Source organism: Apus apus, chromosome 1, assembly GCF_020740795.1.
Source record: "Apus apus isolate bApuApu2 chromosome 1, bApuApu2.pri.cur, whole genome shotgun sequence".
In the NCBI taxonomy this organism is placed as follows: domain Eukaryota; kingdom Metazoa; phylum Chordata; class Aves; order Apodiformes; family Apodidae; genus Apus; species Apus apus.
Genome location: NC_067282.1, coordinates 84,543,232 through 84,557,002, shown reverse-complemented (window position 1 = coordinate 84,557,002; position 13,771 = coordinate 84,543,232). Strand labels below are relative to the sequence as shown.

General features: G+C 38.9%; 1 protein-coding gene across 1 annotated transcript in view; it reads right to left on the bottom strand.

Moving 5' to 3' along the window:
- GBE1 (1,4-alpha-glucan branching enzyme 1) overlaps positions 1-13,771 on the bottom strand; it is a 160,184-nt gene that overhangs the window by 145,372 nt on the left and 1,041 nt on the right. The gene's annotated exons all lie outside the window — the stretch shown is intronic.

Here is a 13,771-nt window from a genome sequence, read left to right as displayed (position 1 = left end):
CACCAAGTCCAACAGTCTGTCCTACAATCCCTAACCACTAAAGCATCTCCCAAACCACCATGTCCACCCATTGTTTTAACACCTCCAGAAATAGCGCCTCCACCACCTCCCTGGGCAGCCTGTTCCAATGCCTAAACACTCTTACTGTGAAGGAATTTTTCCCAATACCCAATCTGAACCTCCCCTGGCACAATTTGACTCCATGTCATCTCGTCCTATTGCTCGTCACTAGGGAGAAGAGGCCAACACCTACCTCACTACAACCTCATTTCTGGCAATTCTAGAGGTCCATGAGGTCTCCCCTCAGCCTCCTCTTCTCCAGGCCGAACAGCTCCAGCTCCCTTAGTCTCTCCTCCTAAGACTTGTTTTCCAGAGCCCTAATCAGCCTAGTTGCCTTTCTCTGCACCCTCTCCAGCACCTCAAGGTCCTTCCTATACTGCAGCGCCCAAAACTGCACACACTACTCAAGGTGTGGCCTCACCAAGGCCAAGTAGAGGGGCAGGATTACTTCTTTGGTCCAGCTGGTCACACTATTTCTGATGCAGGCCAGGATGGTGTTGACCTTCTTGGTCACCTGGGCACACTGCTGGCTCATGTTCAGCTGGCTGTCAATTGACACCCCCAGGTCCCTCTCTGCTAGGCAGCTCTCCAGCCACACCTCCCCAGGAAGTTAGAAAACAGAAGATAATCATGTAACAGACTTTCTCTAAACTTTATCAGCACATCTGTTTTGAACATTGGTTTGAACAAGGGCTGGATTAATTAAATTTGGTTCAGAAAATTTCAAAAAAGAATGCAGCAATCACTGAACTTTACTACTGTCCCATTGCTTTCCTTGGGATAGACTAAGTGCTGTTGCTTGTATTAGGCAAACCTCATTATTTAAAGAAAACCTATCTGTGCAGAAACCTCACCAGCATTTTTACACTTAAACAGCCAACCATGTAAGCTGCTGACAGAGTCAACAATGTCAAGAGCAGCCTTTGAAATTGATGACCTACAGCAACTAATAGAGTCAAATACCTTAATTTCAATCTGTTTCCTCTTAGTAAAGTCCACAAGTTGCACAAATGTGGTGTCAAAATCTGTACTTCAGTCAGCCCCAGTAACATCTAAAGGACTTACGCAGTGCACCTAGCAGCTGTCTCTGACCTTTCAGAATGTGAAGATTATTGTTGTAAATCCAGGTATATATTAGAAGTGCTAGTTACTGTGTTAGCAAATGTTACTGGTGAGCAATGTCCTTTTTGCTGCAAAATTCCTTAGGACAGATGACTTAGACCAAGCAATTCATCACTACAAGCTTCGTCTGAATTGGAGTCGGCAGCAGTAACAATCTGTATTATCAACAGCATGCTCTTGCACCTATAAACTGACTGCAAAACCACTTCTCCAATATTCTATGTGATACTGGCAATGTCTTTTTGTAAACCAGACCTACTTCAATACCTCCTTTTTCAGTTTCCCTGCCAAGTAAGACAATGATTAGCCAACCTACAACCCAGAACTGACTCAACATTTTTGAGAAAACTGATATATCATAGGATATTCATTAGTAAATTCAACAGAAATATAGCCTAATAAAAGTTTACTAAAATAATTAATTTGCTATACAAAGGGTTGCTTTTAAAACAATGCACTTTGTGAAACTGTCAGTCAACTATGCCAAGCATCCTGTAGGTTGTGATAACATCAAGTCTTCTAAGAACCTGTGGCACCTACAGACAACAGTTATGTGGACTCTGACCCACCTGGGCAATCTACCAGTGGGAGACTGGAGACAGGACCAGGATGAGAGACCAGGACAAAGACGACAAAGGACTAGAATCAACAAAGACTCCCACAGGAGACCCTCAAGAATGCATAATTACAAAGCCAATTCCAGGAAATAAAATGACTATGTAAAAGAATTCTGGGAACTCACTCACATGCAACTAAATATGCATGGTTTTGGTGTATATTAGTTGGGGTGTTTCACTAACTCAGAGCACTCATGGTGGAGATATCCCCAGTGCTGCCCAGCACTGCAATAAAGAATGCCTGCTCAATAACAGCTTGTTTGTTGTTATTGGGTCTTGATCTCAGAATCCTTACCCAGCCACACCTCAACTCCCACTTTGGTGAGGAGTGTTAGAAAGCAAGGAGATTTGGAAGCTCCAAAATTTTTGTTTCAAAACACTGTTAGAATTGATTATTAACCAAAAGGTACTGGCTTTGGAGTAAATGACACTGATCCCTGCTATGAAAGGGTGAACAAGCTGTTCAACAGAGTATCTGAAAAAGAAAAAAAAAATTAGATCTTGAGATGCTCGGCACTTCCTGCCTCTGTAGGACCTGGAAGATGTATCTGTCAGAAGTCATTATGGTCCCAGTCTTCAACAGTGACACTTAATGAACACAACTGCCATTACAGCTACCTTCATTTTGAGTAGTAAAGCACTCAAAGTCAATCATGACTTGCTGAAAGTTCAGTCTGATGCCTAACTTCAATGACAATACATTATTTATTATATTAGGGAAGGTGATGCCTTACTTCTTGTTCTGCAACTCAAAGGCCCACAGCTCTGGTATTAAAGAAAGCATGTTTTTGTTTATAAAATTGTTTATATTATTTAATGTTAAGCAAAAAAACAAATAGCTTGGTCAAATACATAATAGCTGATAGTCACACTCAAAGACATCACTCACCTTCTAATACTCAGTCCATAACTTCATGGTCTAAAAGAGATCCTATTCAGAAGGCAAAGATACCTTAATCCACTCATTGTTAGTGTGCAGTAACAACATTCCTGGTTTACTGGCTGTGCTAACATAGTTGACATTCAAGCACTATTTAGATCCAAATTCAGTAAATTTTAAAGTTAGAATAATTATTACGTCCATTTAGGCACTTAATATTTTAGTAAAGTCTCTCAAGTCACTCCCAGGATTCTCAAATTGTAACTGAAATGCATCTATCTCAATACACTAATTAACTGTGCTCATCTTTATTTTACCCATTGTGGAAGCTACAGACAGGTTCTACTAGTTAAAGGTATTAAGAACGAGGTTAACTTCTGTACTAAGAACACTACTTTTTCTTCCTGTTATCATTTAATGAAAAAAGTGGCAGATTGCTCTCCTCAGAAGAAAAGTATCTTTGAACAATCAAATCTGTAGGTTGAGTCTTCTGCTGTCATTAAGAACTTTACCAACATGACAGAATTTTTATTTTTATCATCCAATTGAAAAAAAAGTTAAGCAATATAAGTTTAAACAATACACGCATGGAAGCTCTTGAAAGTCTTGCAGGAGACATTGTATTTGAGGAGCTTGTGACACTGAACAGGACCCACTGGCTTTGTTGGGTCTCATACTTTGGCTTGAGAAGCCTGAACATTAGTTTGAGTAGTCAGCCACTGCCTGGTAACCAGCTGGAGTGCCCTGAACTGGTCTATGAGGACAAAGTGAATTTGAGATTAGCTTATGTGACATATTCAGCCTTACAACATCCTCACACTTGCCTCTGGGAAAAAATAAAATAAAATCTTAAAAGCAGAGAAAAGACAGCTCACACTATGAATCAGCATTCACTTCATAGCAAATTCTACGGATAGACAGGTGGTATTTACATACAAATGACAGTTACATTTTCCTATATAATGTCAGTACCTGGCACTATCACTCTATAGGTTGTCTGATAATTTACATCTCTAACCTCCCCCAGTCTTGCCCTCCTTCTGCAAACTTGAGTCTATCTTTGAAACTTGAAAAAATACACATTTCATACACCGTACTCTCATACACTGATATTATAAACCAATGCTTCTTTCTCAAAAGAGAAAAAAAAAAAATCAGCTTTGTATCACATCAGCTAACAGAAGCAGTACTTCAAACTTTTCAGAAGTTCTACATATACTTACCACCACAACTGTGGCATCTAAAACTGAAGGATGGGTAGGGAGTGAAGTTAAGGGAGGGGAGTCTTCAGTTTCTAGGTGGTTTTTTATTTACATTATTTACAATGGTCAAATGAAGTTACAAATAGATTTATGAATTCATACATTTCCTTATTTTAGGATAACAGGTAAAAAGTAACTAGAAAGAGATTTTCTGTCCTGAATTTTTGGATGATACAAAGAAAATCCAAAGAAGTTCAACAAATAAATCAAATGCTAACAAGCATTATTTACAATTTTTGTCTGGAAGAATTAATCACTGTAATCACATTCAAATTACACTGCAACAGCATTTCTATTAAAAAACAAATCTGTTTGCTGCTATTTAAAGGAGAATGTTTGGAGCCTGATTTTTTTTACTTAAATATCTTCCAATTGTTGTGAACAGAATTAAAATAAAACAGTAATATTTGGGGGGAAAAAAAAAAAACACAAAAAAAACCCTAGAAGATGTTTATAAAATTAAGCACTAAAGAACTCACTAGAAAACTCACAGATATGCCATAGATCAAGTCAGTAAATTTCCAATGAACCCCAATGGAGGCTAGATACATACATGTTAGCTGGAAATGCCTCCAAATGATCTGTGTGTATACACTTCTGCATTACGTATATAAAGTGCAATTGATAAAAATACTTTTATGTATTATGTATGTCCTAAAAAGCTACAAAGGAAGCTGTACAGCAAACAAAGGAAAAGCTAGCTTTCACACCCAAATAAAAAACTTAACACCACTGAAAGCTAAGATATAACTAACTACTAATGCCTTCCATTTTGTGCAGACTAAGAATATTGTCACCAGTACCAAACTGATACCTTAATCTCTTCCTTTTTTTTTAAAGCCTTTATCCCTTTAGGCTTTCTCCCTTACTGCCTGACACAACAGACAGTAATGCCTATTTTGATCTGCTTTCTTGAAGAGAGGGAAAAAAATGCTTAGACAATGGATACAGACCAAAATAGCCAACCTAAATGCTATGCTTTGTCGCAGTCTCTCTCCCATCCCTTTGGAGCTTGTCAGTGAGAAGATTATTTTTCTACTGGTGATATAAACTGAAATTAGTTCAGCATCACACAAGTGCCTGTTGTTCAAAACAACTCCTAGCCAATGGCAAGAAAGCAGCAAAGAGCTTAACAAAGACAGAAGCCTGGGGGCAAACAGGGCAGCATCCTAACTTAAAAAAACAGGGGCAAGTAGGGACCAACCATTTAGCCTCCTATAGACTGGACCAAAGGGAGAAGATAGTACAGCCACCGTATTACCTGCAAGATGAAAAAATTAAAATGATTGCTACACTGGCTGTTTTTTTAAGCTGTACTTTTCTAAATTACCCCCTAAGTGTGAATGAAAAATGTACAGAACACATCTGATTCCTATTGAAATAAAAGAGTAATTAAGAACCTTTTCCAGCAGACCATGCTTCCCCGAAAACCGTACATATATGTTCACAGAGCCCATGCCATTGGCTCTGTGACAGATACATACCATCTACTCTCAAAAACTGAAATGTTTTAGTGTAAACAACATCCACGTATTGAACTTGAAAGATATGATAATCCATGAGCTTTCCAAAGATTAAGTTAAAGCTTGGGAGTTCATCTCAACTGAGAGAGAGGATTTGTTTGTCCAGACAGTAGATTTGAGTCACCTGGCCCATTCAGCATGCAGAAGATTCACCTTGTTCTTCACTGCTTTAGCATTCTCATAGGAAAAAAACTGTAGTCTAAGAAGACGCTGAAGTTGTAAAGCATGCCTTTTTTTCCACCTTGTTCGCTCCTTTCTTACAAAGGAGGAATTTCCTCCCCTCCCATCCCCCATTTTTCCTGTATTTCTAAGGATGTTAAGGATCTGGGGGGAGACAAGGGCAATTGCAGCAGGTTGGGACAGAGAAGAGTTAGCATCAAATGACAAGTCCAATCAAAATACAAACTGAGGAAGGACCTGAGAACTGACAAAAAAGATTTATTTACCTCAAGTTCTTACCTTTATGTACAAAGTATACAGATTGTGATACTTTCAGTTCTCTGTAATTTCTTCTCACAAAAGGTGGATTTTAGCTCTAACCTCTGGCAGGAGAGGCCCTGCACCAGCTCCTGTCCCAAACCACCACATCTACCATTTCACAAGTGCTTCTATGTGGAGTCATTGCTACTGTTTGTGTAACAACACAAAGCTACTGTGCAAGTATTTAACACCGACATGCTGCCCAAATTTTCTCAAAAAAGCTGATACACCAAAGCAGTATGCAACACTTCGTATTTCTATTAACCTTTAACAATTTCCTAGAGGAGTGACATTTTGCAGGAAGAACTGTTATGCAGGGCAAAATAAATCTTGCAGAAAGCAATCAAATTTTCATAATTTCAGAATGAGCTACATAAGTCTTAGAATAGAAAGCATTCATTAACTTACAGTTTACCAACCCATCAAACTAGGAACATTTAAACTTTGGGTATCTACCCCAATAGCTATCAAACATTAATGTTAATAGCAATCATGTCAGTTATTACTTGAAATAAGTAATTATTATTTGGTTTTGTTTTGTTTGTTTTTTGGGAGGGTGGGTGCAAAAAAATCACATTTGAGAAAAAAAATGCATAAAAAAGAACAAAAGGGACATGCAGAATAAAAAAGAGAGCCTGCATGAGAGTGAAACAGTAAGAACTGGACAAAACTAAACTCCAATTACAGAAGACACATCCCAAGTAGTCAACAGCCCAGCACTGAAACTTTCCACAACTTCTCTGGGTTACAGCCTTGAACACTGGGTATAAAACACTAAGTAATTGTTTTTGTCATATTAATGTATCATTAATATATTAATTATATATTAGCATACTAAAATATCCACCCATAGGCTAGAGGGACCCCTACTAACAAGGTCCTTACTCTTTGAGCATGCACAGTGACATTTTTGAGCCTTGCCCCTTTAAATGGAAGCAAGGAATTAGTTAACCAATCACGTGCAAATCACAGAATCATGTTAGAGATAAAGGTCTTTTTTATGTTTTGGGGTATAAAAGTAGCACTTGCTTTCTAGGAAACTGAGCTTGCTTTGTGGAACACCACCCTGCTCCTTTTTCTGCATAGAATTGGATATAAAAGCAAAAAGCTCAACTCTGTGTGGACTGGCTTCTTGCACACCAGGTGACACACCCCGCTATTGGGATAATATTTAAGGCTTACTTACATAAACAGGGATGTCCAAGGTATCTGTTTAAGCCAGACACACACAGTTTTTATTAAATGTGTCTTTTTTTGCTGGAATGCCAGGTACAGTACCATCAGTATGGCTCCTAAAGCTGCTAAAATGAGCTGCTGACTCCTAAGCTTATGCAATGAACTCATTCTAGACGGGCACTTTCCAAACAGTTGTGGTAATGCAGCACGTTTTCATTAAAAGCATACAGTGACTCAGCATGATTTTAATAGGAGTCTTTCAGACAATACCCTCTGGCTCTCCTGCCTTTCCTTCAAAGCATCTTATCAAATGCTTATACATCCAAAAACTTAGATCTGACAATGACACCACATTCACATGTGACCATGGGGAATGCCTAGAGACATATCCTGCACTTGCATACAGCCTGCTTATCAGGGACAAGCTAGGAAAAAAGAGAATGCCCTCAAAACAGAAGTCTGCCCCACATACACATACAGCTGGCACAGCATTTAACAACCATCTAATGCATTGTTTTGTCAACAAAAATCCCCACACTAACTGTATTAAACTACCTACATCCATTTGTGATCAGCACTAAAAGTTTATTTCCCATTTGTGCCAACACAATGTCTCGTAAAGAGCCTTTTCCATCAGTTTCCTCACTTGAACATGTGTTCAAATGAAGATAAGACTCTAAACACTGCCCAGAAACAGAAAACTAAGTCTCTTTGAGATGCACATCTTTGCACTGATACTTAACAACTTCCAAGACCAATGAAGTCTGTGTATGTTAGCTTATCCACATTCCTATAAACCTTTCCTTGACCAAAAAGGTGAGGTTTTGTTTCCATTTTGAGTGGGAGGAATTGAAGAAATACCAACACTTGAAGTCCCTCCTAGAGTATCATTTCAGCAGGGTTTCTTCCCTTTTCTAGTCCTACCACAAAGGACATAATCCTTTAAAAGCCTCACTGGAAAGTGGGAAGATCCAAACCCCAACCTCTTTCTAAGGACTGCAGAACACACAAATGGAGACAAATTGCTCAATGAATGCAAGACTAGCTCAAGTAACAAGGGCTGAAACACACATTTCCTGTTCCGTGAACCACATAATTTCTTTTTCAGATCTAGGCTACATTTTTTTACCTCAGCATAACCTTCTATCACTGGTATTTCTCCTTTGGGGAGAGTAGGTCCACACTTCCTGGAACTTTATGCCTGAGCAAGGGCACAAAATAAAGGAGGGTGTCAAATAAAAAGGGTTAGAGCTACCACTACCTTCAAGTAAAATCAGTCAATAAAATTCAAGCTTTATGTTAAAAAAAACTGTCAGTAAGATGGGGGTTTAACCATAAAGAGGAGGTTAAAATAATTCTAGCATTAGAAGTGTCTAAATTAATGGAAGAGTTTCAAGTTGTTCATGTAATTGAACTAGTTGACCTGGGTCATTAGACAGGTCTTCCAAGTGTCTATTCTGAGGTATTGGATCAAGGTTCTACACTAGACTTTAAATGCAAATAACATCCAGATAACATTCATTATTAAGGTGCTTCCAACAGCAACATGAAGCAAAGCAGACTTTGTTGTTCTAAGCAGCTTGGAAGCCTATTCTTTGCAGCATGGCCAGGAATCAACACTAATAACTGGCCTCCAACTTGGTAACATGAGGTTACCAACTAAGCTGTCAGATACTTGAGGATGCAGCAGCCATATTATACCTAACAACTTTTTTTTTTTTTAGCAGAATTTCTTTATTTTTAGCAGAAGAAAACTTGCATTTTAAACATTTTAAATACAAAAACATGACCTTGTTGCACTTGACATGTTGCCTTAATACTTTTTCATTTTCAATACCCCAGTCAGTACCCGCCACTGTGCACTTCTTAAACAGAAAAAAATGACAGAACCATCACAAAGCAGCAGTAATCCGATATTAGATAGATATAAATAGGATAACAGCAAGTATTTCCCTTTAGTAAGGGTGCAGAAGACTAAGAAGATTACTAGAAACCTAGGAATGAGTTGACAGATATCTTGTTAAATGATCCAGCTACTAAAGCCACTGAGTAAGTGTTTCCATCTTCTCAACCAAAAACTCACCAGCACTTCAGAAATGGGACCTTCCTTCTCTCTCAACCCATACCTATGACCAAGCACTATGGCTCTGGTATTTTGTCTAGCTGAACAAATCAGTGTTCTGTTTGACACTTTCATCAATATAAAGACTGAAGTTGCGCAGTGGTACATTTTTACTTCTTCACTCAGTAAACTGAACCACTAAAAAAAGCTTTCATTGAGGAATATGTAGTCAGTAGATTACAGAGGCAGTTGCTGGGGCTGGTAAAATATACTAAGCCATGCATGTTGCTATAGCAGAAAATTCTAATGGGCAGCACTTTCTAACACCAGTTTGTAACTCCATAAAATGCAATTACACCACAGGCATTAATGGTTTTAATTGAACCAATTATGCTCTAAGAGGGAAAAGACCGAAAATACATACTAAATTATACAAAGTGTTTAGCCTAAATAACACTTGGGAGTTAACAAAATACTGTGAGAAAACATATCACAGATGGTCAAACAATGTAGCACAGTGATATCCTATGCAAATACTATCACTTTGGGGGTTATGTTTGGTTTTTAAGTAGATTCTTGTATCAAGCTCTGAACAGTGTGCATTTTGGTCAAGGCTGAATGGTTCATTGTATATACTGAAAGGACTGCCCCCCTTCCCAAAGAAAATACCCGACTCCCTAACTCAGGATCAAATTCAGGCAGAGAGAGGAAAAATTACAGATCAGATTTCTATTTTTCCCACAAGCAGCATTTGCAACAATATGCCCATGAATGACAAAGTATCGCAGAGGCAATGTTACCAGAAATTAATTTCTTCCTGCTACTCACTCATTTCACTATTACAGACCAGAGTCCATGCTTAGGACTTAACTAGGGCCTAGCATTACATTTTAGGCATTGCTTATTTAGAGAGACACTTTGTTCCCATCAAAGCATCCATTCGATGCTTTTCAAAGCTTTATTAAAAACAAAACAAACAAAAAAAACACCACACCATGAAAAAGTCAGCTGTCCAAAGCAGGAAGGTAAATTTCACAAGAGGAGACAATTCTTGAAACCAACAGGAAGATTTTCAGAACCCAAGACAAAATCATGTTTCATTTCATCACAAATCTGGAACCAGTATAATTATATTATACTGTAGAATCCAGGCTGACGTAACTAAAACCTGTCTATCCTTCAACACCACCAACCCCACCCCCAGAAAAAAAAGGGAAAAAAAGAAAAAAGAAAAAAAGAAGACTGTGCAAATATCTCAGTACTAGGCATGCTGCCATGCAGTCACTCTCCTGGCGGTGAAGGGGCACAGCACAGATCAGGCAAGGTGGATGTCAGCTCCAGCAGGACAGACATGCATCTGCTCAAAGCACAGGTGATGAAGCACAAGGTGAGGCCTCTGTAGAAAGCTGGCTTCTTGTTCCTGGTTTGCCTACTACTACCTATGGCACATGGGTACAGTCTGAAAGCACTGTGTTTCTTCAGACTAGATATGAAAAAGCTAATGTGGGTTGCTAATATCCACTTCCAGTCTTAAGCTGTCTAAAGGGACAGGTGAAGGGGGGGATGCATTGAGCAAAGAATGAGCCAGGCTCTCCTCCAAGGTACACAGGAAAAAAAAAAAAAATACAAGCCACAACAAAGGAATTGCAGTATTAAAACAGAAGTTTTTACAAGAAGGGTAGCCAAACACTGGGAATGGCTGCCTGAAGAGGCTGTGGAAACACATCTCCAAAGACTCAGCAAAACCTAACAAGGTCCTGTGTAACCTAACCCAACAGCAGAAATGGCCTTGCTTCGAGTGCGAGAATAACCCATCCTAAATCACATTAGCTGAACAACCTACAGCAGTTATAAAAGTTTCCACTAGCAATAATCTGACTACACTAATATAATGCTATGGATAAAACAGCCAGTAGACTCAAGCCCAAAGGATGAGTCAGCAACTTACTAATATCACTACCAAGAATAGACCCTAAATCTTTTATTTCCCTTCCCTTCTGAAGAATAGACTGTTACTAAGCAAGACAAAGGGAGGACTATTTTTTAATGTTTTTGCACAAGGCACAGTATAAAGAGCTCCACGGACAAATGTTTAAAAGCTTTGTTTCTCAAGTACCCTTAAAATTCGGGGCTTTTGACAGAAGAGTATTTCTCTAGGTAATACACAGTATGATTGTTATATGCTATGGAATTCCCATAATTAATTATTTTGTTTAATATTAAAGTCAACATCATTATACACTTTAAGAAATTTAGACTACTACAGTAGAAGTATCCATACATACTGTATCTGATCAAGTCTGTTTCACTTCTGTTCTTTTCCAAAGCTTCCTAATCCAAGCAAGTAAATAACTTTTGGTGCTACAGGGTACCAGACACAACACCCACCTTCATCAAGATGTCCCCTTCATCAGGAATAACTCAGCCTTCTGAACTGATAAACTACATGTATCTTTGTTGTTTAAACTCTTAATCTGGAAAAAAATGCCACTGGCTGGGAGTATGAGGAACAAAGGCAGATAAAGCCAGCCAGTATATGAGAAGGAATAATGAAGAGATTGTTATTTGTTCTACCCAGTTTTCCTATTCTTGTACAGTACAGAAACTGCTAATACCAAATATATATTAAGAATATATATTTAATTAAAACAACTCCCAGTTGCTTCATCACAGCCTTTTCTACACTATGTGTGGGATACATCTAATCCACTGGGTTATTTAATGAGAGGCTCCACAAATACATTATCAACATTTAAATCACCATCTAAAATAATTACCATGTCTCTAAAGTGTAACAATTTACCACCAGGAGGATTTAAGATTAATATATGCAACTGTACCTTGTATGTGTCCTTGGAACTTCAAAGTTAAATGCATTTAAATACATTTGTGCTTCTAGACAGCTCCCAAGGTTTATTTTGCTTTACTTTTACTTGAAGGATCAGTTATGCAAGTACTATATGATTAGTTAACTGTATTAACCCACACTGTATTCAACTCAAAGACTGTTTTCAGTTCTAACTCCCATCTCAAAAGGGGCCAAGACAGAAAAACAGCAAAGAATCACACATGTGGACCACATTCATAAAACAATCAGTTCAACCCATCAGGGTCCTTCAACCAGTAACAAAGGTTATATAGTTCCACACTGCCCAGGATTTCATGGACACAGTTGTGCAAGGTTGTTCACCTCTTCTTCCAGTACAAGAACTGAAGGAAAGCAAGTGAAACCAACATACCAGAGGTTCAAAACACCCTAAAGAACTGGTTCTTCACACAAGCAGCAATTCAGCTGCAAAATTCCTTTCTCCTGGGCACTCTTGATACCAGAATAAGCATTGAATGGAGATACCAACAGGCATTTCTCCTTGTTTAAACTCTTCCTCCTTGGCACTCGCTACCATCCACAGGATGAAAGACAGGACAGGCTTGCTGTTTGGGCTTGGAATAAGACATTCCGTTTATCACAAGCTGTCACAAAAGCTTCCCTTTATTATTTTAATCTAATTAACATACATGTTTCCACAATATTTATATGGTTAGTGACCATTTTGAGGTTCAGAAGCCAAGGGACAAGATAGAATCATCTGAAATTCTCTGTTCAAGATGGATGAACCTCAGAAGTACATGAAAGTTTTGCAAACTCACCACATTCAGCTCAGCCATACTGTCCTGAGAAAAACAAACACAGCCATCTCCAATGTGCCTATTTAGATGGCAGGCATATTTGGGAAGCCCAAATGTTTTAATGAATGGCTTTATTAAGAGCTAGACCCATCCACTCATTACTTCATACACCCTGGTACCCAATCAAAACTATTTGGTATTTTTCAAGCACTACCTACATTACTACAACCTTGCCAGCAACCTTTGTTTAGACACTCCATTATTTTATCATTAAGAGATTACAGTTTGAGAAAGTGGTCTGTGAATCAGCCTAGTAGTTTACTAAATCTTTAATCCTATTTTACAAGATCTAACCTTAGCACTATTCTCCACCAGAGCCAAACAGGACAACTGGTAATGTTAAGCACAAAGCACCATGTCTTAATACAGTAAAGGAAAAATGCCAAACAGTTTCAAAAAAACAAGTTCACTCTAACTTCCCACCCACGTACACAGACTTTTCCAGACTTCTGGGATACACGGCACTGGTCAGTACTACAGTTTTGATTATCAGAGGGCTGCTAGCGAAATGCAACATACAAAATTGCACCATAAAAGCTCCTAATTCCTGTTTTCACACAGCCGGTGAGGTTTCAGCAGTCTGCTAAACCTCAGCAGGATGGCTCTGCAGGATGCAGGTCACCCCAGCCTGAGCCGCTGCTGGCAGGCTCTCGCCCAGGCCTGCCGCCCGTCCCGGCCAGAGGTGCTGTCGCAGTTGCCGCCGAGTGACGAAAAAAAAAACAGGGATGCTCAGGCCGGCCACCTGAAACAAACCTAACACACACTCCGTTCCTGTAGAGACTAGGAGCTGAGCTGGGGATTCCAGGTGGCATGCAGAAAACAAACTTCACAACCTGGTAAGGTTATGAAGTAGGTATGTTTACCCAATTCACAGGGATGTCTCCAAAAACGCACTATAGTAA